This window comes from Rattus norvegicus, chromosome 19 (assembly GCF_021556685.1).
Source record: "Rattus norvegicus strain SHRSP/BbbUtx chromosome 19, alternate assembly SHRSP_T2T, whole genome shotgun sequence".
NCBI classification, from domain to species: Eukaryota; Metazoa; Chordata; class Mammalia; order Rodentia; family Muridae; genus Rattus; species Rattus norvegicus.
The window spans coordinates 21534655-21558154 of record NC_141552.1 but is presented as its reverse complement, the minus strand read 5'-3'; the positions used below and the strand labels follow the sequence as shown (position 1 = coordinate 21558154).

Sequence of the window (23500 nt, the reverse complement as noted above, 5' to 3'; positions counted from 1 at the left end):
GAGAGATCCATGAAGAACAGGTATGAATCGCTCCAAATGCTCTTGTTTCATTCCTGGGTCTGCAAGGTCACCTTTTTCTTATCCTGTTAAGGTTTTGGGTTCTAGAAAGCTGTGCCTCCCTAACCACCCTGTGCTAAACCTCACCTCCCATATAGTGGAGATTCAGAACCTGACCCTTCCTGAGGAGTGAGATTGAAAATGGACTCATCTGCTTCCATTTATTTAAAAGCAGAACTTGTGGTCTGAATGAAGAATTCAGGGATAAATTCAGGGAGAGTGAGTTCCCAGTGTGCATTTGCAAAGCCCTTGACAGCTGGTGGCTTTGCAAGATTGTAATTGCAGTGAGTTTATGGTGAGTCTCTGTACTTGCTAGGCAGGGGACTGAGTGCTGGAAGATCCAGGCAGCAGCCTGGAGTAATATAGGACCCACCCCGAGTTCATATATTCCTAAATGCCGATGTTCATTGTATTCTATCATTTGGGGCCAGGCCAAACTTCAGGCCAAATCCATATTATGAAGACCTGGAGAGAATGGAGGAGGCGGTCATGTCAATTCTGCACAACTTAGAGATGGAGAACACTGAGGTCCATGAGAACAACCATAAGCTGAAGAAGGAGATTACCTTCTCTAGGTAAGTCCTGGTCAGATAGGCTATCACTTGTGGAATGGCCATTTCTGACTTTCTTTGTTCTGGATTGGACGGTCTTCAGCTCTGGTTCTATCTCTTGTGCTATTTACCCATCAGTCTTCCAGGGTCATTAGGACTCAGTTTTCAGTTCCATAAAAGACTGTTCCTCATCCCAGGATTGTCTAGGCATCTTCAGAAGGCTCTAGAGAGAACAGTACTGATTGAAGTCAGCAGAAGGTTATTAGGCTGACCTGGACCTATGGTGTCACACCAGGTTTTACAAAACTCAGTGGGTGGACCACATGGTTAGCATGACCTTCTCTTGGTTCTACTGACCTCCTTTGAAGGTGTTGGCCCACTACTAATTGATGTTAGCCCCATGCATTGGGCTTTCATGGATAGTTGTAGATCCATGTTCTTTCTCAGAGGTGTGGACACTAAATGGTGTCAGGCCAAGCAAACAATTTATTCTTCCCCGAATTAACTCTTTATGGTTTGTGCAGCAGCCTTATATGTATCAAGATGCATTTTATTAAGTCTTCATGGGTATCTGGGACCTGGTAGAGTTAGTGGGACTTGGGAGTAGGAATGGGAGAAAGGGCCAGCATGATCTTACTATGCAGACTGTATTTCCAGAAACCTGCTCAGCCAGCTCCTGATGGAGAACACATGTAGGAAGAAGTTGGTCCCACTGAAGCAGGAGAACAAGGAGGGACATCTTGAGTGTGCACTGAACCAGAAATATTTGGTTGACGTCAACAAGAAAGATAAAGACCATCAACGGCCAGAACCAGCATTATCAGGTAGGGACGAGCAGATGTGTTAGCTTAACAATATCTGATAAAATTTGCCAATTTGATACATCTTTGCTTCTCTTACCACCTTTCTAATTTACACTCACAACCAGCCAACCACCTCATGTAATGGAATTGTTCATTGCTCTGCCTATGCACAAGTATTCTAGGAAGTTAACCACTTTTCAGAAACTGAATTATTGTGCAAGCATATTTTGCTGCTCTTTTTGAAGCTGCAGTCTAGTATGGTGACAGATGAATAACATATCTCATTATTGCATATCCATGTGATAGATTGGATCCTATGTAGAGTTTTGAACAATTTCTTGGTTCTTGAACAATTGACACTCTGTGGTCATGTGACCTCTTGTGTAGGAAGCACCTTTGGGATAAGAACCAAGTGCAAGTGTCAAATTAGTACTTGTCATTGGCTTTAACCTTGGTGACAAATGGACATCTCCTTTCTTCCTGCAACCCGATGAGGTCTCTTCCCATTGCCCTGTTCTTGGTTTGCACTGGTATAAGTCTGGGTCCCAGATTGGCAGCCCACATTACTGTGAGGCTTGCTGGAGATTTTGCCCTGCCTGCAGAGTTAGCAACAATGATATCAGTTAAAAGGTCCATGTCGACTGTCCAATAGAACTGAGGTGGTAGAAGGCAGCATTCTGACAGCTGGCTTGCATTTCCCCACCAAATCAGTGTCTGAAAAACTGCCTTCCTCTCCCAGGTCTCAGAAAGTGCAAGAGAGCTGGAATTGGACACACCCCACTAAGAGAGCTTCCTGAAGAATAAGTTGCTTTCTCAGGAGTCCCTGATGACCAACATCCTGAATGGTAACATTTTTTGGATGAGTATTCATCCTCTTCGTTAATTTGTCATTTCTTAGAGACCCTAAATTTATATAACACTGAGCCAGCCTGACTGATTGAGGTCTTACTCACTTTCTTCTTCAGAAAACAGCACTTGAGAGACAACTTGGGGGACCGCCTTTCATTATGTGTGCTAGAGGAGAAACAGCAATACGTCTGTGCTTCTAAATGTTCGTTAAGAATATGCTTTTAGAAATATTTTTGTTATGATTTTAATTGAAGTTTTCTTTTTGTTGTTTCATATTTATATGTTCTTGTTACTATTTTTACTTTAAAATATTTTTAAATATTTTTATTCATTTTAATCCTGTTTTGTTGTAAAAATGTATTTGTTATGAATAAAAATTGAATTCTATCTCTTGACTCTTAAGACCATCTTTCTTACTCAAGGGTTCTGTCCCTTCCTGTGGACCTAGAACTGACAGCTACAGATGGATCTCTGCATGTTCCATGGAGCCTGGGCTAATAAGTGAATTCAAAGTCACCAAGGTGTACCCAGTGTGACAGTGTCTTTTGTGTGGATAATGTGGCTGTTTCTCAGACACACACTTTATGATGTAATCACTGACATGCTTTACCCAAATGTTAGGGTCCTTGTGGTTCTTCTGAGAGAGCAGCAGATGCTCTACCCTGTGAGTCATCACCACAGCTCCTGCAGGTGGCTTTTGTTATTCCACAGGAGGTGCTGTATTAGGTGGACAAGATCACCTATGATTAAATAGAGAGATCTCAGGAGATGTGTATTCACAGGGAACTTACTGAGCCGTACATGCTCAATGTGTTAGCTTGCCAGGCATCCCTACAGAGCTCTGGTGTTCCCACTCCTCATTGTGGGTCAGGATCATCCTCCAGCACCACTTAGTTTTCATATTAGAGCAGATCTTTCACCTGTTATCAATGATGACCATATGTATTATGCACATCTGATAAAATACAGAATAGAAACTAGATCCTGTAAGCCAGCTTGGCATAATGTGTTCTATTAATAGCAAGAAATGTATCTTAATCTAAGCAGTTTAGGGGAAACCTCAAGAGCATACATAGTGAATGCTTCCTATAGCTGTGAACACAGGTTTCTTTTGGAGAGCAGGCCTGTGCAGGCCCAGAACCTAGGTTGGGCAGTTCAAGCTACCCTTTTTCCATGGCCAAACTGGGATCATATTGAGAATGTATTTTTTCCAGGTGACTGATTTCCAATTTATGGAATTGAACTAACTTACTGAGAGTGGAGGTGACTCACAGAGTTAAAGTACAGAAGGAGGAATCCAGAATGTCCACAAAAACTTGCTGTCACCCCAGGGCTTTAAAAGCTCAGCAGCTAGAGAAGCAATGTAGTATTTGGTTATTCTCATGCTTAGGTCTAGTCATTCATTATAAGCTGAACATGACACAAAAAGAATCATCTGTGTCAATATAGAAGCTAGTTGTAACTAGATTCACCCCACACTATGACATCACTACCGTATTTGAGGTTCTCAGTTACTATCTAAGAACCTGGAAGAGGCTGGGTCTTGCTACACATACTCATAATTTATGTCTTCATGACACTGTGTGCTTTGTTCTGTTAATGCTACCATTGGCATACAATACCTTGGATACTTTGTGCTGACATCTGTGACCTGAGACAATAGTTCATGTCATGCCTAACCTGAATAAACTGTCCTTAGAGTACAATGTGGTATTAGGGGCCTTCTTTTCCTATGAGATAGCAAAACATTTCCAGTCTTCAGTCAAGTCTGTCAGCCATTGTCCAGTGCCTGTCTTGAGATGTCCACATTTTCAGCTGAGAGTCTTCATCCAGGCTGCTCTGTAACTTTGTAGAAGATTAAATAGGTCCCAGCCCTAGGATTTAATTCATTGTGACTGTACTTGCCGAACATTCTCAAAGCCCTCTGATCTACCCTAGCCCTCTGTGCTTTAGAGAAAAAAAAATAAAGAACGACATTGCACTTGAAATTTCTCCCCCAACAAAAGGAGAGCCTGCATAGGTCCTTTAAGTAACTCTAAGCCCCAGGTTCCCCACAGCTCCCTCCATTGATTCAATTATTTATCTGTTTTCATTATTGCTCACTTTATTTTTGGTGTGCAAAGAATATGCACCATGTCAGTAAAGTGTGTGTGTGTGTGTGTGTGTGTGTGTGTGTGTGTGTGTGTGTGTGTGTGTTTGTATGGGGAAGGGTCCATAGTAGAAACTGTTGAGGTGCATGCAGACTCATGTTACTACTGCCCCATGGCACCTTGCAGGGAGCACTGAAATGGTGGGCTACTTTAATAAATCCTAAACCGGGCTGTGCATGGTTTGCAGTGAGATTGTGATGTCATCCCCACTGGAGAGAGCAGCAAAAGCTTCATTTATTACATGCTACTTTTACCAAGGTGAGGCAAAGCCTCATCTTATAGAGTGTCTTGTAGGATTTGACAGCAGGAAATTAATTCAAGGCTCAAATCAAATCAATCAATTACAAACAAAGAGAAAAATACAAAGAGTCAAGGGAACCACGAGCTGTGTGTTGGTTTTTTGTTTGTTTGTTTGCTTGCTTCCTTTTTTTTTTTTTTTTTGTTGAGAAGGTCCACCAGAGAGACAACCTCTTCCTCAAACAAACTATACACCAGAGAGACAATACCTAAACTGACAAAATTAGAAATAAATGGGGGATATAACAATAGACAACCAACAAATTCAACAATCCTCCCTGGTTTGAGTGCCCCGGGGAAGTTGGGAAGCCACTTTTCCCTATCCTGTGTGACTTTCCCTGCATAGTGAGCTCTCCTGCAGGAGATGCTTTCACATCCTTCTTTAAAAGCACCTGTTCCTCAGATCTAGCTCAGCTGTGAAAACAGGCTTCTTCAAGATAGTGTGAGAGCTACCCCTCCCAGCTCAGAGCTGCAACTCCATAGGATCCTCCACTCCCAGTGCTGTACGGGTCCCATGGAGAAGTCAGAGCAAAGTGCCCCTTCTGAGAAGTGACTTAGAACAGAAGGTTCAGAAGTGACAGTCAACCCCCAAGTGCTTCTTCCAGGAGAAAGCAACCAGCTCTTCTTATGAAACAGTGTAGGCTCCCACATGACCCAGGTCTGTGACTGGGAAAGATTTTCTGGAGCTTAGTTGCCCAGTCACAATGGGGCTACATTCTTGATCCATGATCATTCTACAAAAAAAGGTCCTCCCCCTCCCTCCCAGGCCTTCAGTTGAACCGAGGTCCTTCCAGGACCAACAGACCTGAGAGAACAGAGTGCATCTCATGGGAGAGAAGAGGCCCGAATGATTTTAAATGGGAGAAAAACCCCATATCCGCCATCTAACAACGTTAGGGTTTGTGCATATGTGGACTTCAGAACCTTAAGGTCAGATTTTCTGATAACAGCTGCTGGTGAAGATGAAGTCTGCTGTGGGTGGAATTGTCCCAGGCAGGGAGGGGATCTGACTCTGCAGGCCTGGCCAGCTTCTTCATTCTCCTGAAACTAAGTGTTGGTCAGCTGTAAATCTGAAGTGAGAGTTGGTTTTTGTCAACTCAAATGGATGAATTTCAAGTCTCACACACTATGTGAGACACACATTTACCCACAGGGGATTTGAACTCACTTCTATAGAAGTGACTGGGGCGAACAGAGGGAAAGCATTCTCACCTTTAGCATTCTGTCTGTATCAGAGACGACGGGGACTGGCTTCCTGGACAGACATGTCCAAGCAGACACACCGTGTAATGGGGGAAAACTGAGGTAAGAAATGTCCTGGGGACAGTGATTTCAGATTGTGCCTTCAGCCAGAAATCTCTGTTGCCATTAAGTCAAGCAGCCTTGGGCCTCCTAAACCTTTCACTACGTCAGGGTGTCTCTGCTCTCACACCTGCATCAGGTCCTCCTCAGATGAAGGCTTCTCAAAAAAAAAAAAATATATATATATATATATATATATATATATATATATATATATATATATATATATAGCAATGTTTCTCAAGCTGTGGGGTGCAACCACTCACAAATTTATATCAGATATTATAACATATAAGAGTAGCAATATTCGTTATGAAGTAGTAATGGAATAATTTTGTGCTGGGGGTCACCACAGCATGAAGAGCTGTATTAAAGGGTTGCATCATTAGGAGGGATTTGAACCACTGCCATAGAAGCTGACACATGGGAGCAGACTCCTCATGTGAGTAGAGACCCATGGCAAGGGATACTGTGTCCTACCTTAGGACCCAGAGGCAGAATCTACCCCAGGAGTCTGTGGGTCACCTTGTCTTAAATTCTCCCAGGGTCAAGAATAGCATTGATCATCTCAGCAGAATCAGCTTGCACAGCCCACATCAGGCCCATGGCTTCCCTTTACAGAGAAAGATGTGGGTCTAAGTGACAGTCAGTGAGACTGAGGGGACCCTGATACTCATTTGCTTTGAGCTGTGGTTTCTTCACCTGTAAAATGGACGTGTTTCTGCTGAATTGGGTTGTTGTGGAGATTAACAGAACATACAACCTGCTCAGTGTCTGCCTGGCATGGACCCTGCTGGTTAAATGGAAGCTCTCGATGGTGATGCATTTAAAAGTAGAATCTCGAGCCCCATAGTGTTAGATGTCAGGCGACATACAGGGGTTGTAAGGGTTTTGTGATTCCAAGAGAGCCTTGAATTAAAACCAAAGCATCTTGTTTTAAATTAAAAAAAAATAATCAAGTATAAAGTGCCAATATGAAATAATCATAAACACTAATGAGCTAATTCCTGGAAGTCATTTAGTTTTACATTCTCTGCTTCTATTTTCAAGGCATCTAGAGTAGCACTGTACGAGATCCTAAAGCCTTCTCTTATGGTGCTACCCATTCTTTCCTGTCTCCTTGAGGACTTCTCAGGTGACTTAAGAAAACCTGATTTCCTTTCAGATTGTCCCCAGCTGCTGTGATCTCTCTGTCCATGGGCATTGCCAAAAGCTGCAGAGCCAATGTGTTGTTTCACAACACAAAATTTCCAGACATCAATTTCACCAATGAAGTCTCAGGAATCAGATGCCGAATTCAAGTAAAGCTCCCAACTGTCCTTCCTAATTCACTGTTCCCCCAGAAGAAGAGCATTGTAGCTCCCTCTGCACGCTTTCTTAAAAATCCTTCAACCCAAAGACTTTCCATTGCCCTAGTTATCTTCATTTCCTATCAAGTTGTGCCTTGATCTGCTCTAGACCTAAGTGCCCTTTAGCTTTGCAGTAAAGGTGTGAGGTAGGTGAGCTGAACAGTAATAAAGTCCATGTTCACAGTAAACAAAGAGCTCTTGCATTAAATGTCTGTGCCCTGTCGATGCTATATCACACAATAGTGTTTCATTAAATAATACATTAAGGGAGATCACAGTGTGATCAAATATTTTGTAACATAACTTAGTAATGTTCTCTCTATTACATAAGTCAAGTACTATCCTGTGTATTCTGGTCTTTTTCTCTCATGTCTGTGTTCATCACCATGGGAATCCCAAGGAACATCAATCCTGGGCTTTTGAAACTGTTGCATACAGCCAATTGGGGACCAAAACTACCCAGGAGACTACTGATACTTGACGCACATAAAGTCACCTCCCTATTTTCATATACTTTATGGCAAGAACTCACCATTGCTGACCAGGTCTCATTATCCAACGTGCTCCTAAATGGAAGAGTTGGGGTCAAGGAGGTCATTAACAAAGCACAAAACACCCATCTCAGATAAATATGTATGCTTTTTTGAATTCAAACATCCATGGATGTCAGGACACAATTAAAAGTCCAAACATAAGGATAAGAGACATAGAAGAGAATTGAGATTTCCAGTTCATAGGTCCAGTAAACATCTTCAGCAAATCATAGCAGAAAACTTCCATAAGGTAAAGAAATAAAAGGCCATAAAGGTACAGCAAGCCTACAGAACGCAAATTAATTTAACCAGAAAAATTTCCTCCATTCACATAATAATTAAAACACTAAATGCACACATAAAAGAAAGAATATTATACGGGGTAAGGTATAAATATCCAGTAACAAATGAATTCAGACCTATCTGATTTACACCAAACTGCTCAACGGAGACTCAAAAAGCCAAAAATCCTGGACAGATGTAATGCAGACCCAGGTTCTTATACCCAGCATAATTCGCAATCACCACGAATGGAGAAACCAAGACATTTTATGACAAATCCAAATTTAAACAATATTTTTTCTCTAAGAAAGCATAACCGAGGACAATAGGAGGAAAACTCCAAGAAAATGAGCTAAACTATACCCAAGAACAAAACCAAGAAATTAATCACCTCACAATAATTTAAAAAAAAGAGAGAGAGAGAAGCACACAAACATAATTTCCCCAAAACCAGAAAAAGAGGAGAAAGCAGCAACTATTGGTCTTTAATATCTAACCAGACCCTCTGTTACCAACCCCCCAGCTCTTAGGGACAAAACTGCCAGCCAAAGTGTATACAAGGATGGGTCTATGGTTCTAGGTAACTGTGTAGAAGAGGAGTGACTTAAGTGGAATCCATGTGGTGGGAGGCCATTGACTACCCTGAGGCCTGTTGCCCCACCAAAAGGAGATCCTAGAGGTGTGAGGTGGGAATGGGTATGTGTGGGTGGGGGAACACTGTCATATAGGCAAAGCTGAGCAGAAATGGGATGTAAGATTTGATGAGGGGAGTCTGGAAAGCGGGAAAACATTTGAAATATAAATAAATAAAATAACCAATTAATAAAAAAATAGCTGAAAATAAAATAGAAAGTGAAAAGGTAAAAGAAAACTTACACCAAAACAAAACTAAAGAAATCCCTGTAGTGTATTGCTCTAATTCTGCTTTTATTTAATGCTAATTTGTGGAACTCAAGACTGGTTAACCCCAAAGAAGCTGACCCTGCTCCCAGTCAACTGTGATTATGAAGAAGCCAACAGCCAACAGCTGCACAGCAGAGAGATGGGGGAGGTGAGCTTTGAGGGCTTTGCTAGAGAGGATCATGAGGAGGGAAGAAGGAAGAAGAAGCTGCCAAAGAATAAAGGAAGAACGTGTGTGATGGAGAAGAGAGAGGAAGAGGACAGCAGCCATGGTTAAGGGAGAGGAGAGCATGGTCCTGAGGGCTGTCCAAGGGGAACAAAGAGCAGCCAAGATGCTACACAGTCAGTAAGAGTTGAGCGTTATTGTTTGGAAAGTAGATCTGATACCATGGAGGGCAGGCAGCTGCCCAGCTACTGTGCTGATTAGGGCATAGTATACATAAATTTAACACAATGTGTATAACCAGTAAGACAGCGCTGTAGAGGATCCTAAAAGGATTACTTTAGTTTGAAGGGAAGGATAAAATGCCAGAGGAAACAAGAAATAATTTAATAAAACTATGACAGTCAATCAAAAGAAGCCAATAAAAACCACAAAAATTAACAAAATGACAAAATTTAATACATAGTTTTAAATAATCGGGGGCTGGGGATTTAGCTCAGTGGTAGAGTGCTTACTTAGGAAGCACAAGGCCCTGGGTTCGGTCCCCAGCTCCGAAAAAAAGAACCAAAAAAAAAATAATATTTGCATGTCACTAAACTCAATTCCCCAGTAAACAGACATACATTTAGCCAGAAACAGGATCACCATCATGAGAGATGTAGAGGATATACTAGGGAAACAGACTAAGACACAGGTCCCTATAGCAATTCTATGCAGTTTCTCTATCAATAAAAACCAGCAAGTTCTAGAGGTAAATGTCTGTGTTAGTGCTGACCTACACCACCAGACATATATTTTCTTTCAAGTAAATAACAAAATAATGGGGCTTACAATGTAATCAAATATCCTGAAACATGAGTTTGCAGTGTTCCCTACACTTTTTAAATCAAGTCTGACTGCCATTTTGTTTGTTTCCAATCCTGTCTGAGTGCATCATCAAGGGAATCCCAAGGGAAATCAGAAATGGGTTCTTGAAGCTGTTGCACAGGGCCAGTATAGACCTAAATACCACAGAGGAAACCTTGACTCTTATCACAAGGTACCATTCACCATCCCTCTTGTCACATAATTTATGGCAAGATGTCACCTCTCCTGACCTTAGCTTCTTCTCCTAAATGATGCTGAAGGGAAGATTTGGTGTCAAGGGGTCTGGATTCAAACCACACCAACACTGAATTCATGTAAATAGGTGTAGTTCATTGAATGCACACACCAATACAGTTCAACCAGAGCAACAGCTCACAACTGTGTACTGGACATTGCTATGGCCCAGCTCATTGCAAGACCCACATGGGCTCATGCACAAGTGCTGGAAATGCTGCTGTCTATGGCCCTGACTCAGGCCATTTTACACATAATTGTTCTTATTTTCCTGGATTCTAATGGGTCCTATGTGAAACTCATAGTTGGGGAACTTGTTAAGATTAACAAATCTCATAACATACAGAACATAACAGGGTATGTGACCAGCACCACACAGTTCAATGTCAGATTTTTTTGTTTTTCTTATTTGTTTCTTGGCATCCATGATGTGGAGGCATATTACAGAACAATAGGAAAGAGCTGGCTGCTGTGTAACAAATTTGCTGCTATTAAGGTAGGTACGGGGGCAAGATCTCAGCAGTAGCCCTTAAGATGGGAAGGAGATGATGTGTTTGATAACTGAAAGGAACTGCCTCAGCTGTGTTTCTCTGCCTGCTCAGTGCCCATTCAACATCACTCTGTCCCTGAAGAGGAACTCAAGGTCTGCCCCCTGCTGCCTGTGAGCCAGGACTAGGCACAGAAAGGCAAGGCCATGGTGCTGGTTTCCAATCCCTCAGTAATGCTGGATTTCCAATAATGTACTTGTATACACAAATACAGTGCGGTAAGTTACAATAGATACTAATCATTTCTCATATAGGGCAGCAGTTGATTGACTACAACTAATTCTATTTAAGAAAAGAGAAAGAAACCTGGCTCTTGTGGAAATATACAAAGAAATATCTATGGTGGTGGGGAATGAATTCTGCCATGGACTGAACTCAGAAAAGAGGGGTTGGGAGAAGGATGCATGGTTAAATAGCCCACCAGGTTCACATTGTGTCAACTTGATTTAATCTAAGGACAAAGAAGTGGAGTTTCTCTGATCGCTTTCTTCTAATCCCTTTAAAGCATCACTGGGGTTTGAACTCAGAACTTCACACTTCTTGATGAGGCAACAACACTCAAGGAAGCTTGAGACTGTCATAGGCACAGTATTATGCTACATATACAGAGTAGAAAATACTAAGATGTTCAGATGGTGGTATCCATTTGTATGCACTCTTAATGTGGACCTAAGGAAAGAGAGAGATCAAGGTCCTTAGAATAGAAAGATCAGTTCCAGTTTTTTTTTCTACCATTCCAAACTGAACGGCTGGTAGGGAGAGAATGGTAGATAATCGAGAATTAGTAGATGATGCTTTGAATGAAGTGTGGGTTTCTGTGCTGGTTTTAGACAGGATCTCAAGTATCACATGTTGCCCTCTCCCTGGTTGGCCAGGTTCACTCTGAGCTCAGATGAACCTCCTTCCACTTTCCAATACATAGGCTTACAAGAGTGGCCTCCAAGGACTGTGAGGACAGCATTAGCCTTTGACAGTTGAGGTGTGTAACCCACAACTATAGTTTTAGCCACGTTTTCCCATATCTACCAGCTATTTCAGATTGTTGCTGTTAGATGCCTGACAATCAAGGACGCAGAAAAATACCGTGATAGAGAGCAAGGACATGGTGATCACATCCTTGCCTCTTCTGTATGTTCTGGATGAGGTTTGTTAAAATTCCAATATTGCAAAAATTTTTATATATGGCCCATCACATTAAGGGTCACTGTGCACTGTTCTATCTAAAATGGCCTAATCAGAACTGACTACCAGATAACACTTCCTGCAATCTTCATATGAGAGAGAAGCTTGAGCTTTTTGTTTTGACTTTTTCTCTCCTCTTTCTTTCTTATTTTTTGCTATATAAGTTGCTATATGAATTTGCCCCCAAAATTTGAACTACGGAAGTGATCTATCAGTGTTAATGTGTGCATTCTATAAAGTATTCATTTTTTACTATGATAGGTGGTTTTGTGTTTGGTGGGGTGGCCATTTCCCAGTGTACAGGTGCTGGGACCTTGCTCTATCCACTTAATGGATAAGCACCATTTAGCCGTTTATGTGCATCCCCTATATCTCTTGACTATTTTATTTTTCTGATAAAAGCACATGATGTATCTTACTCAGGCCTGTGAGCAGTGCTCCTTTGGCAACATTGGTAAAGAGAAGAGAACCCCACAAGCAGCATGAGGTTCCCTTCAATCGTGGTCCCAATATTGCACTTTCCTCTGCCAACTGGTCTCCACACTTTTCCTAGCACCATAAAGACTTCAACTCTTTCTCCTAAGGAATATTCTGGCAATTGTCGATTGCTAAGCACATGACTTCATGAGTGTTCCCCTAATACACACCCATGTTGTAAACTACCATGCGGACTATTTCTTGATGTGATTTAAAGCACCTGTACAAAATGAGACAAAGAGAACTTTTGACTGCATATTCAAGCTGGTATGAAATCTCCGGAAGTTTTAATGGCTAACATTGGTGAATGAGGACAATTTGAGTTAGTGAGACATTTTTGGGCAAGATTTGACAGGAAACATTCATTTAGATGCATAAGAATTACTAAGGTTTTTATAATCAAGCCTTGAGGAAAATTTGGCTTTGGAAGCAGGAGATGCTCAGTGGCTCTGCCCCAGGAAAGTCTCCTGGAAAGGGCACCTCTGCTTATGCTCAGTACAGGGAGAACATTAGCAGGGAGGCAAAGTCTGCTCCCCATGACATCAGCTGTCCCTTCTTGGACATTCTATTGTCTCCTAGAGAGTTCTGGCATCCTCTGTGATGTCACCAGTGTTGTAGTGACAACCAGTGCCCTAGTTTCTCTCAGTCTGAGTCTGGCGGTTATAAGCTAAGACATGTTTTCCGGTCTTCGCAAGCGTTTTGGGAGGGGGAATGTCGATTCTGGAGAGACTAGAGTGAAGGAGTCTGGCCTTTGTCTCAAAGTAATGATGGACAAAGACAGCACTTCTGGGGATTGTTTAGTAAGTTCTGGGCAGTATATTTTGAGCTTCCTGTCAGGGTGGCTGCAGGCTTAAGGTGACCTTTCTAGCCATGGGCCACAACAACTGGAGCATCTGAAAAGGAATTGAATTTCCATGAATATTACAATTTCTTAAAATCAAGGATTTCAGAATTTTAGTTTCCCATCCCCACTGGGAGGATATGGTAAGGCTAATGCTATTATACTGTGAACTCCTGGCCTTTATTTTTCAGTTCATTTGTTATGTTACATTGATATAAAAACACCATCAGGAGTCATGGAGGGTCCACCTTTTCTGAGTTTAGACAGGGCAGTAATGTATTTCACTATCATTGCTTCTTTAAATACAGTGGATATCTGACAGTAGGAACAGGGAGAGATTGTGCTCCAGGCAATAACCTTATGTTCTTAGACCTTCTCTGATTTCTTCTAATTGCAGGGTCATCCTTAGCTTTATATATTAGAGGTTGTGTGTTACAAACATTTTTCTAAAATACCAAAACTATTTGGAACGTGTAGACCAAGATTCAGCCTGTAACCCATTGGCACTTCGGGGGTTTGGTATTTCAAATAGGGGAATTGATAAGTGTGTTGACCATGTCCTCCCTGGAAATGCGTTTTAAATCCAAAGATATTGGCCTAGAATATCAGGGTAGGACATCTGAGTGTCTCCAATCACTCAAGTCTTGTGGATGGTGAATTTATCATCTGAGTTCTGAAACCACAGGGGTGAGGGTCCTGAACCAGCTGTACCCTGTTCAGCTGATAATATCCAGGAGAAGCCATCTTTGTGGTACATGTAAGCACGTGATGTCCGGCATAGGGAACACCTGGCTGCTTACAACTCTTGGTCTCTATAGAGTAGTGGGAGAACTGAGATCCACTGAGGAGGTCTCTTAAGCATAGACCAATCACCTAGTAGTGACACTGGGTTCCAGGCTTGTTCTCCTGTTTAGGCCTCACTGTGGTCTATGTACACTCTATGCATTCTCCCCATGCAGGTTCACTTGTGTTCTTCTACCTACAGACGCTGGGAGAGAAACATCATCCCCTGGAACTGAGCTAAGCAAGAAGCAGGCCAAGAAGTAAAATAAGAGGTGGATTTAAGAGCTGCAGCTCATTACAGAGGAGCGAAACAACCTGAGAGATCGCCTGATGTTTGTGACAGAGAGATCCATGAAGAACAGGTATGAATCGCTCCAAACGCTCTTGTTCCATTCCTGGGTGTTCAATGTCACCTTCATCTTATCCTTTTAAGGTTTTGGGTTCTAGAAAGCTGTGTCTCTGTAACGACCCCTTTTTAAACCTCACCTCCCATATAGAGGAGATTCAGAACCTGACCCTTCCTGAGGAGCGAGATGGAAAATGGACTCATCTGCTTCCATTTATTGAAAAGCAGAACTTGTGGTCTGAATGAAGAATTCGGGGATAAAGTCAGGGAGAGTGAGTGTCTAGTGTGCATTTGCAAAGCCCTTGACAGATGGTGGCTTTGCAAGATTGTAATTGCAGTGAGTTTATGGTGAGTCTCTGTACGTGCTAGGCAGGGGACTGAGTGCTGGAAGATCCAGGCAGCAGCCTGAGGGGCCTGGTCCCAAACTGTTCATCTCAATGCTTGACTAGAAGGTCTCAGGCTCAGGCCTGTTTGTTATTGTCTGTGTGTCTTGCCCTCTGAGACAGCAATGGTGCATGCAATTTCTCCTGGTTGTCACAGTGCTGTCTGTTTCCATATTTCTCTTTCTCTTTCTCTGACTCTGTTTACATTTCTCTTATTTGTGGCTGTGTCTCAGTCTGTGTATGTTCATGTGCACACATCCAAATGCATATGTACAACATTTATATGTTTATATTTCCCTCCAAATTTGAGTCTACGGGTCTATGTCTTGGCCTGAGTATTTACCCATGCTACACTTTCATGGAGATGTGAGTGCTTTGTTCTGGGAGCCCCACTGTCAACAGCACAATTATTTGACTGTGTGGTCACATTTGTCTGTAAAGTTGTATCCATTGGGCAGATTATTATTTTGTGGCCAGATGTGATCTCTACTCCATAATTATGTGTAATGCCTGTCTCTACACTATTAGTTATTCAGAATGAATAATTCTTGTTGTCAAAGCAGGAAAAATCAAATCACATTTTCTGGGTGTGTAGGGGAGTGCCCGGAAGAGCTGTGGCTGAGGCTTTTGATAACATAACTGTCTTGGCTCCAGGTCCAGTCTTCTGTATTGAACAATGGGAGCCAGGAAACCCTCCATCTGGATGCTGAGCTTCCGGTGTCCTGGCCCCAGAATAACGTTTCTGAAGCTGAAGAAGATCCCAATATATAGAATTCAGAAGGTGTCCTTCCAGGGCTGGGGTAGTACAGGACCCACCCTGAGTTCATATATTCCTAAATGCTGATGTTCATTGGATTCTATCATTTGGGGCCAGGCCACACTTCAGGCCAAATCCATATTATGAAGACCTGGAGAGAATGGAGGAGGCGGTCATGTCAATTCTGCACAACTTAGATATGGAGAACACTGAGATCCATGGGAACAGCCATAAGCTGAAGAAGGAGATTACCTTCTCTACGTAAGTCCTGGTCAGAAAGGCTATCACCTGTGGAATGGCCATTTCTGATTTCTTTGTTCTGGATTGGACGGTCTTCAGCTATGAGTCTATCTCTTGTGCTGTTTACACATCAGTGTGCCAGGGTCATTAGGACTCAGCTTTCAGTTCCACAAAAGAATGTGCCTCATCCCAGGATTGTCTAGGCATCTTCATAAGTCTCTAGATAGAACAGCACTGATTGAAGTCAGCAGAAGGTTATTAGGCTGAACGGGGCCTCTGGTGTCATACCAGGTTTTACAAAACTCAGTGTGTGGACCACATGGTTAGAATGACCTTCTCTTGGTTCTACTGACCTCCTTTGAGGGTGTTTGCCCACTCCTAATTGATGTTGCCCCCGTGCATTGGGCTTTCATGGATAGTTGTAGATCCATGTTCTTTTTGAGAGATTTGGACCCTATTGATGCTTGGGCCATCAAAAAAATTTCTTCTTCCCTGAATTGGCTGTTTACTGTTTCTGCAGCAGCCTTATATGTATCAAGATGTATTCTATGTCTTCATGGGTATATGGGTTCTAGGGTTGTTAGTGGAACTTGGAAGTAGGAATGGGAGAAAGGGGCAGCAAGATCTTACTATGCAGAATGTATTTCCAGTAACCTGCTCAGCCGCTCCTGATGGAGAACACATGTATGAAGAACTTCGTCACATCTATGCAGGAGAGCAAGGTGGTACAGATTGATTGTGCACTGATACAGAAATATTTGATTGAATTGAACAAGAATGATAAATATGAATAGGAGATGACCAGAAACCGCCAGACCCCAGCAATATCTGGTAGGAATAAGCAGCTGTGTGAGCTTAACAATATCTGATACCATTTTCCAATTTCATACATCTTTGCTTTCCCCTACAATCTTTCTAATTTACACTCCCAACGAGCCAACCATGGCCTGTAATGGAATTGTTCATTGCTCTGTCTATGTACAAGTATTCTGGGAAGTTAACCACTTTTCAGAAACTGAACTATTGGCAAGTATATTTTGCTTCTCTTTTTGAAGCTGCAGTCCACAAATGGTGACAGATGAATAACATATCATATTATGGCATGACTGTGTGATATGCTATGTAGAGTTTTGAACAAGGTCTTGGTCCTGTGACAAATGACATTTTGTGGTCATGTGACCTCCTAGGTAGGAAGCACCTTTGTGGGATAAGAACCAATTGCAAATGTTGAATTCATCCTTGTCATTGACTTTTATCTTGGTGACATATGGACATCTCCTTTCTTCCTGCAACCCAATGAGGTCTCTTCCCATTGCCCTGTGCTTGGTTTGCACTGGTATAAGTCTGGGTCCCAGATTGGCAGCCCACATCACTGTGAGGCTTGCTGGAGATTTTCCCTGCCCGCAGAGTTAACAACAATGATATTAGTTAAAAGGTCCAGGTCGACTGTCCAATAGAACTGCGGTGGTAGAAGGCAGCATTCTGACAGCTGGCTAGCATTTCCCCACCAAATCAGTGTCTGAAAAACTGCCTTCCTCTCCCAGGTCTCAGAAAGTGCAAGACTGCTGGAATTGGACACGGACCAGGAAGAGGACTCCTGAAGAATAAGTTGCTTTCTCAGGAGTCCCCTGCTGACAAACATCCTGACTATTAACAACATGTTTTGGATGAATATTCTTCCTCATAGTTAATTTGTCATTGCTTAGAGACCCTAAATTTATATATCACTAAGCCAGCCTGACTGATTGAGGTCTTACTCACTTTCCTCTTTAGAAATCACCACTTGAGAGACAACTTGGGGGACCGCCTTTCATTATGTATGCTAGAGGAGAAAGAGCAATACATCTGTGCTTCTAAATGTTTGTTAAGAATATGATGTTTAGAAATATTTTGTTATGATTTTCATTGAAGTTTTCTATTTGTTGTTTCATAGTTATATGCTCTTGTTATTATTTTTCATTTTTAAAATACTTTTAAATATTTATATTAATTCATTTTAATCCTGTTTTGTTGTAAATTGTATTTCTTATCAATAAAAATTGATTTTAATCTCTTGACTCTTAAGACCATCATACTTATTCAAGGGTTCTTTCTGCTCCTGTGGACTTAGAACTGACAGCTGGAGATGGATCTCTGCATGTTCCAGGGAGCCTTGGCTAAATAGTGAATTCAAAGCCAGCAAGGGGTACCCAGTGTGAAGTGTCTTCTGTGTGGATAATGTGGCTGTCTCTCAGATGCACACTTTACTATGTAATCACTGCCATACTTTACCCATACTGTCATGTGTTCTGCTCACCTTAACATATAACAGTCTGCAGCTCACATTCATTGTTGACCCTGTGCCCCACATATTGAGTAATATACACTCATTGCTGTACAGCTACAGAAAAATTGACAACATTCTCAAAGGAATACAGAAGTCATCCTAATGGAGAACCATGTGCTTCAGCTTTTCTTGCAATACAGCATCGATATTTACCCCAGAGATTATGACCTTCAATGTCATGCTGGGAAACAGGTTTTGACAGATGCTCTTGTCCTTGACCAGAAGTATGCTGTGTTTTTATTGATGTAGATTAGACTTAGTTTTATCATTTATGTCAATGGGTCTTTTTTTCTACAGTCTGTCTGTGGCCTGTCCTGGGTGAATTTCCCTCATAGTCCAAAGGAAGGAATCCCATTCCCCGTTGTATATTATTGTTAGGGACCACGTGGTTCCTCTGAGAGAACAGCCGATGCTCTAATCTGTGAGTCCTCACCCCAGCTTCTTCAGGTGGCTTTTGTCTTTCCAGGGCATGTGCTGTATTAGGTGGACAGGATCACCTCCAATTAAATAGAGAGATCTCAGGAGATGTGTATTCACAGGAAACTTACTGAGCTGTGCCTGCTCAATGTGCTAGGTTGCCAGGCATCCCTACAGGGCTCTGGTGTTCCCACTGCTCATTGTGGGTCAGGATCATCCTCCAGCATCACTTAGTGTCCATATTAGAGCAGATCTTTCACCTATTATCAATGAGGACCATGTATATTATTCACATCTGATAAAATACAGAATAGAAACTAACTTGCTGTAGGCCAGCTTGGCATAATGAATTCTTTTGATTGTTAGCAAGAAACTTATCTTTATCTAAGCAGTTTAGGGAGGAACCTCAAGGGCATCCATAGTGAATGCAGCCTACAGCTGTGAACACAGGTTTCTTTTGGAGAGCAGGCCTGTGCAAGCCCAGAACCGAGGTGGGACAGTTCAAGCTACCCTTTTTCCACGACCAATCTCGGATCACATTAAGACAGTATTTCTTCCAGGTGATGGATTTCCAATTTATGGAATTGAACTAACTTACTGAGAGTGGAGGTGACTCAGAGAGTTAATGTACAGAAGGAATAATCCAGAATGTCCACAAAAGCTTGCTGTCACCCCAGGGCTTTTAAAAGCTCAGCACCTAGAGAACTAATGTAGTCTTTGGTTATTCTCAAGCTTAGGTCTTCTACTCATTATAAGCTGACCATGACACAAAAAGAGTCATCTGTGTCACAATAGAAACTAGTTGTCACTAGATTAACACCACACTATCACATCACTACCGTGTTTGAGGTTCTCAGTTACTATCTAAGAACCTGGAGGTGGCCTGGGTCTTGCTACACATACCCATAATTTATGTCCACATTGTCAGCTGAGAGTCTTCATACAGCCTGCTCTGTAATTTTGTAGAAGATTAATAGTGTTCTAGTGAGCACAATGTGATTAGGAAATCAGGGGATCCCAGGAGCCTCTCTGACTTCTAGCCCTCCATGCACTGTCAGATGCAGCCAGAGGACAAGGGGCTGTCGGTTCCAGGACTCTCCACATCCCTGCTGGGGTGCCATGCCCAGCCTGGAGAGTGAGGGTCGGTCCTGCTGTCCCCAGTCCCTCATGCCCAGAGCCTATCCACTGGCTGGCTGGGCTTGGCTTTCCTGTGCCTGGCCTTCCTTTGCCCATCCCTGCCCTGCCTTGCCCTGCCCTGTTGACTCTCACTACTTAGGCCAAAGAATTTGAGATTTGGGCTCCCTGGCCCTGCATTCAGAGCCTCTGGGAAGCAAGGAGACACAAAGGGACAGACCCCAGGCCTGGCCCTGGAGTCCTGCATCTCCCCCTACCCAGAGGTGTATTCCACAGTTCTCCACTCCAAGTTTAGTTTTCAGGGACCCCAGCAGGTGGCGCTCTTTGCTGAGCCTCACATGTGAGCCTGGGATAGTGGTGGGATGTAAAGTGCTGGAAGTCTTTCAGAAAATTCAGGCTTTTCTCAAACTCTCTGACCATCCAGTGCCCTCCCTGGTTCACCCACCCTGTGGAAGGTGGGAATCCACTTTTCGATGTCCTGTGTGACTTTCCCTGCAGACTGGGCTCTCCTGCAGGAGATGCTTTCACATGCTTCTTTAAAAGCACCTGTTCCTCAGACATAGATCAGCTGTGAAAACAGGCTTCTTCAAGTCAGTGTGCGAGCTCCCCCTCCCAGCTCAGAGCTGCAACACCATAGGATCCTCCAGCCCCAGTGCTGGGTGAGTCCCCCAAAGGACTTAGAGCAAAGTGCCCCTTCTGAGAAGTGACTTAGAACAGAAGGTTCAGAAGTGACAGTCAACCCCCAAGTGCTTCTTCCAGGAGAAAGCAACCAGCTGTCCCTTTGAAACAGTGGTGGCTCCCACATGACCCAGTTCTGTGATTGGAGAAGATTTCCTGGTACTTTGTTGCCCAGTCACAGTGGGGATACATTCTTGATCCATGCTCATTCCTACAAGAAAAGGTCCTCCTCCCCACCCAGGCCTTGAGGTGAACCCAGGTACTTAAAGATCAACGGACCAGAGAGAACAGAATGCAGTCCAGGGGAGAGGAGAGGCCAGAATGATCTTAAAGCAGAGAAAAGCCCCATATCGGCCATCTAACAACTTTAGGGTTTGTGCATATTGTGTACTTCAGAACCTTAACGTCACATTTTCTGATAACACTGTTAGGAGAAGCAGAAGTCTACTGTGGGTGGGATTGTCCCAGGCAGGTAGGGGATCTGACTCTGCAGGCCTGGCCACCCTCTGTGTTCTCCTGAAAATAATTGTTGGTCAGCTGTCAATCTGAAGTGAGAATTTTTTTTAAATTTATTTAATACTTAATAATAATTCTTTGGTTTCCGGGCAAACATCCCCTCCCCCCTCCCCTTCCTTATGGGTGTTCCCCTCCCAACCCTCCCCCCATTGCCACCCTCCCCCCAACAGTCTAGTTCACTGGGGGTTCAGTCTTAGCAGGACCCAGGGCTTCCCCTTCCACTGGTGCTCTTACTAGGATATTCATTGCTACCTATGAGGTCAGAGTCCAGGGTCAGTCCATGTATAGTCTTTAGGTAGTGGCTTAGTCCCTGGAAGCTCTGGTTGCTTGGCATTGTTGTACATATGGGGTCTCGAGCCCCTTCAAGCTCTTCCAGTTCTTTCTCTGATTCCTTCAACGGGGGTCCTATTCTCAGTTCAGTGGTTTGCTGCTGGCATTCGCCTCTGTATTTGTTGTATTCTGGCTGTGTCTCTCAGGAGCGATCTACATCCGGCTCCTGTCAGTCTGCACTTCTTTGCTTCATCCATCTTGTCTAATTGGGTGGCTGTATATGTATGGGCTACATGTGGGGCAGGCTCTGAATGGGTGTTCCTTCAGTCTCTGTTTTAATCTTTGCCTCTCTCTTCCCTGCCAAGGGTATTCTTGTTCCCCTTTTAGAGAAGGAGTGAAGCATTCACATTTTGATCATCCGTCTTGAGTTTCATTTGTTCTAGGCATCTAGGGTAATTCAAGCATTTGGGCTAATAGCCACTTATCAGTGAGTGCATACCATGTATGTCTTTCTGTGATTGGGTTACCTCACTCAGGATGATATTTTCCAGTTCCAGTGAGAATTGTTTTTTGTCAACTCAAACGGATGATATTTCAAGTCTCACACACTATGTGACTTTACACACAGGGGACTTGAACTTACTTCTAGAGAAGTAACTATGGGCCGTCAGAGGGAAACCATTCTTGACTTTAGCATTCTGTCTGTATAACAGTCTACAGGGACTGGCTTCCTGGACAGACATGTTCAAGCAGACTCACATTGTTATGGGGAAAACCTGAGGCAAGAAATGTCCTGGGGACAGTGATTTCAGATTGTGCCTTTAGCCGGGAATCTCTGTTGTCATTAAGGCCTGCTAAATCATGTAACTAGTTCAGGGCATCTCTGCTCTGACAACTGTTCCGGGTTCTCCTGAGAAGAAGGCCTTACTTTAAAAGTATTTCACAGAGCAATGTTTCTCAACCTGTGGGTCACGACCCCTTCCCAGCCCCTTTTTTTCTGATACTTTCCCTATCAGATATGTTGCATATTATGACTTACAAGAACAGCAATATTAGTTACAAAGTCGTAATGAAATAATTTTGTGGTGGGGGTCACCACAGCATGAAGATCTGTATTAAAGGGTTACATCATTAGGAGGGATTTGAACCACTGCCATAGAAGCTGACAGATGGGAACAGACTCCTCAGATGAGTAGAGACCCATGGCAAGGGATACCGTGTCACACCCTAGAACCCAGTGGCAGAATCTACCCCAGGAGTCTGTGGGTCACCTTGTCTTAAATTCTTCCAGGGTCAAGAATAGCATTGATCATCTCAGCAGAGTCAGCTTGCACAGCCACATCAGGCCCATGGCTTCCCTTTACAGAGAAGGATGTGGGTCTAAGTGACAGACAGTGAGACTGAGGGGACCCTGACACTCATTTGCTTTGAGCTGTGGTTTCTTCACCTGTAAACTGGAGGTGTTTCTGCTGAATTGGGTTGTTGTGGAGATTAACAGAACATACAACCTGCTCAGTGTCTGCCTGGCATGGACACCTGCTGGTTAAATGGAAGTTGTCCATGGTGATGCATTTAAAAGAAGAATCTCTAGCCCCATAGTGTTAGATCCCGGGTTGTGGGGAGAAAGTGTGGCGGCAATCCCAAGATGGCGCCCGGGACAGCTGCCAAGTCTTATGACTAGCACCTGACTTCCTCATACATCCAAAAGTAAGCCACGCCCATCGTGAGAGCTGCGCAGGCGCACCATGACACAAGATCAGGCCATTTGGCGTGGACCTATGAACTGAGACTATGTAGACTGGACTGATGGGGCGTGGTTACTGGTTTTTTAGTAGGGAGTGTCCTTGGGGGTAGAAGATTGCTGCTTGCATGCAGAAAGAAAGGTTCCTGAATAAACTACTTTGAGAAGAACTTCGTGGTGTCTCTCCTATCTGCAGGACGGAGACGGAGACGACACCGGTGCCATACAGGTATTGTAAGCATTTTGTGACTCTACGACCACCTCAGATTAAACCTGAAGGCTCTTGTTTAAAATTAAAAAAAAAAGAATCAAGTATAAATTACTAATATGAAAAAATCATAATCAGAATTGAGGTAATTCCTGTGAAGACATTTAGTTTTTCATTATTTTCTCCTTGAGGACTTCTCAATTGTCTTTCCAAAATGTGATGGCCACACAAATGGTTCCCAGCGGGTGTGATCTCTCTGTCCATGGGCCTTCCCAAAAGCTGCAGAGCCAATGTGTTGTTTTACAACACAAAATTC

The 23500-nt window shown here is 43.1% G+C and overlaps 1 long non-coding RNA gene across 1 annotated transcript; it reads left to right on the top strand.

The window, feature by feature from the left end:
• The first annotated feature begins 2199 nt into the window (after positions 1–2199).
• On the top strand, positions 2200–2647 carry LOC147999091 (uncharacterized). The gene is made up of 2 exons (XR_015643872.1): positions 2200–2256; positions 2377–2647. It is a non-coding gene; the product is annotated as an uncharacterized LOC147999091 (long non-coding RNA).
• Positions 2648–23500: the final 20853 nt, after the last annotated feature.